We start from the raw sequence: 3,662 nt of genomic DNA, 5'->3' as shown, positions 1-3,662 counted from the left end.
GAGCGGCTGGGCCCGTGAGCCATGGCCACTGAGCCTGCGCGTCCAGAGCCTGTGCTCCACAATGGGAGAGGCCACAACAGTGAGAGGCCCACAAACTGCAAAAAAAAATAAGAAAAACACACTTCCTAACATATACACACTACTATATATAAAATAGATAACTAACAAGGACCTACTGTAGAGCACAGGGAACTATACTCAATATTTTGTAATAACTCATATTACAAAGGGAGGAGAATTTGAAAAAGATTCTTTTGCAGAGATATATATATGTGCATATATAGATATATAGACATATAGATAATGGAATCACTGTGCTGTACACCTGAAACTAACACAACATTGTAAATCAGCTATACTTCAAATTAAAAAAAATATTCTATGGAAAAAATGAAAAAGAAATCCTTCCTTCCCAACATTCTGTTGGTCTTGAACTATCCCTTTAGTCTAAATATTGTTACAATTAATTGGTTATCTCTGGAGCACACAAGTATTTAATGCTTGTGGTTTTATTATCTATAAAGTGATTAGTCAATGTATATGACTAGCATTTGGTTGATTTTCCCAGCAATCTATTAAAAAAATAACAAAATTAGGGACTTCCCCGGCAGTCTAGTGGTGAAGACTCCTCGCTTACACTGCAGTGGGTGCAGTTTTCCCTGGTCGGGAAACTAAGATCCCACATGCCACGCGACATGGCCAAAAAAAAAAAAAAAAAAAAATTAGAAGAACCAAGCAAACAGTTGCTTTAAAATCGGGTTCAATCAGACTCTCACTAAGGAAACACCCAGCTTAGAGTTGGCAAGAACACGTGCCCAGCACTGAGCTAGGCATCGCCACAGTCTCCTGCAATCCCTTCCCAGCCTCTTCCTCACCGCACCCTCACACATGTCCAGTTTTCATCATCGTGCCATTAAGCTGTGAACCAAGTGTTGATAAGTTCTCTTCGGTGCCATTGTAGAAGACCGAATCACATTTGAAGTTCTCACCCACTTTCCAGATTCTTGGCTCTAAGACAGAGAAGAGTTGATTAAATTCCAGATGCCAAGATGCAAGCATCATCAAACAGAAGGATGATTCCCTGTTGAGAGGCAGTATTTCTCTCCCTGCAGGTGACCTGAGAAAGCAAGGATATTTTTTTTATGGGCACTGGCTCACACCTTGCAGGGCTCTGGTTCTTTGCACAGGCTACCAAAAGCCTTTTGCATTCTAAGTCCATGGTTTACCTGCAGAACATGTTGCTGACCTGCCTCCCAAATAAAGGTCTTCACCCTCATCAAAGTAAACACCTACATTCTGAAGCAGCCCAAAAGGATAAAAATGGAGAAACCACTAGAATCCATATTGTTGCACCCTCCTCCAAATGTAGATTCACATACACACACATACACACACACACTTACACATACAACATTTGGAACCAAAGAAATGATCTAGAAATGCCAGAAGGGCATTTTCTTGAATTAAAGGAAGACCAATGTCCGCAGGTAGAAAGAACTCAAAAGTGCCAGGAAAGGACAACAATGTGAATGTTCTTAACATCACAGAACTGTACGCTGAAAAATGATTAAAATGGTAAATTTTATGTGATGTGTATTTCACCACAATAATTTTAAAAAAAAGAAGTACCAGGGAAAAATGTACGTAAAGTTGATCCTGATTATATAGAATAGGCAGATAACACATATAATTCATCTGCATATGCATAGAAAATAAACTGGAAAATATTCTATAATATGAACAGGTCTTATCACTGGATGTTGAAATTTCTGGTAATTATTTTCCTTTATTATAATTTCCTATACTTTCCAAATTTTGTATAATGAGTGTGTATTTCTTCTACAACCAGAAGAATGCAGTAAAAAATAATAATGTAATACTTCTCAAATCTGCCCCTTCTTCACCATAGCCTTTAGCAAGACCCCCTCCACCAATCATGTTTCACAGGAACTATTTCCATAACTCCCTCACTAGTGAATAAGACCCTCTCCACTTTCACCTCTACACCACCACCAGACATAGAAAGAGTTCTTCAGAAGTAGAAGGCAGAGGAGACATGCCATGTAATACCACATAACATCTGCAGTAGCCATCCCCACCCTATTCCTGGTACTTATCCCAAAGCCCCATTCCTCCCCTAAGCCTTGCCTTGTCCTTCAACTCCACTCTTTCCTCTTCCTTCTCTTTGGATGAGCATAAGGATGATGCTGATTTGTAGGTATCAGGGATGGGGATGAAATAGAGGGGTGGGTTGGGTGAGGGATATAGGGCAGTGACACCTCCAGAAGTCTCTATAGCAGGGGATTCAGGTAGAAATCTAGTTAAAATTGGGGAACTTGTATTCTATATTGATTTTGGATAACTTGGGGTAGGGTGATGCAGATTAGGGGTGTTGTAATAAAACAGTGTCTGCCCACCAAGCACAATGGTTTTAATTTCATTGTGTATTCCCTTGGGTGGTGTGAATTAGGGTTGATGGAAATTATGGGGCATTCTAGTCCCATCAGGCCACCCCTGGTTTACCTCCACTTTAGCTTCCTGCTAGCTCCGCATGCCTCAGTCTCTCGTCACTCAGTTCAAGCATCACTTTCTCTGGAGGTTATTCCCTGACACCCTAGTCTTGATCACATGCCCCTCTCCTGGACTCTCAAAACACTGTGGGTAAACCTTGATCCAAGCGCCTACCACACTCCAGTCTGTTGCTTCTCTTGCCTACCCTCACCAGACTACAGTTCCTTCTTTCATTCTGCATCCTGAGCACCAAGCACTGTGTCTGACAAATGACAAGTGCTCAATAATTATTTTTTAACAAATAATCATATGAATGAGCAGAGAAGAATTAAAGCTATAGGTAATTCATCTCAAGAACATAGGCGATTACAGAGGGATAATTGGTCTGCTATTCTATACCTCCACAACCCTGATGATTAAGCCAAAAGAAACAGGCTTTTTGTATAGGAAGTTACACTGAACTAGCATGTGAATCCAACAGTCATTGATGAATTAATGAACTAATGAATTCATCTAAAACAAGGCTCAGGGCAAATCTTAAAACAAAATGAAACAAAAATGTATGACTATTTGATCCCCTAGAGCTGAAAGCAGATAACAGAGAGCAACAATACCATAGACTCAGAATCTAAAAAGTCCAGGTAGGGATTTGCCAGTCCCAGTTAGGTGATAGTTATTTCAAGATAACTATCTTGAAATAGTTGTCGGAGCATCTGATATTCCTCTCCACGGACCTCTATAGCCTTGTCTTCCTCATCTTCCCACTCCAGAGCAGTAGGAAAGCCTCTCTTATTTTTAGTCACTTGCGACCAAACATAATTCGAATTAATACAGCTTCCTAAAGGAAATGAATCTTGAACAATGAACAAAGGTTGGCCAAAGCGCAGAAAAATAGATAGGATGTTTCAGAAAGACATACAGCATGAGCACAGGTATGGAGGTGTGAAACTGCATGGTGTGTGGAGAAGTAGACAGTAAGAACTCCAGTATACATTACAGGGCAGAGAAAAGCAGGATGTGAGGCTGGAAAACAGGTAGGAACTAAATCCAGGATAGCACTGTATGCCACACAAGGGAGCCTAAATTTTTATCTTGACTGTGGTGAGAAGCTATGAACAGTTTTTAGACAGGGGACTGATACAGTTGGATTA

Source organism: Physeter macrocephalus, chromosome 6 (genome assembly GCF_002837175.3).
Source record: "Physeter macrocephalus isolate SW-GA chromosome 6, ASM283717v5, whole genome shotgun sequence".
Lineage (NCBI taxonomy): Eukaryota > Metazoa > Chordata > Mammalia > Artiodactyla > Physeteridae > Physeter > Physeter macrocephalus.
The sequence above is the reverse complement of the archived record's forward strand: the minus strand, read 5'-3'. Positions refer to the sequence as shown.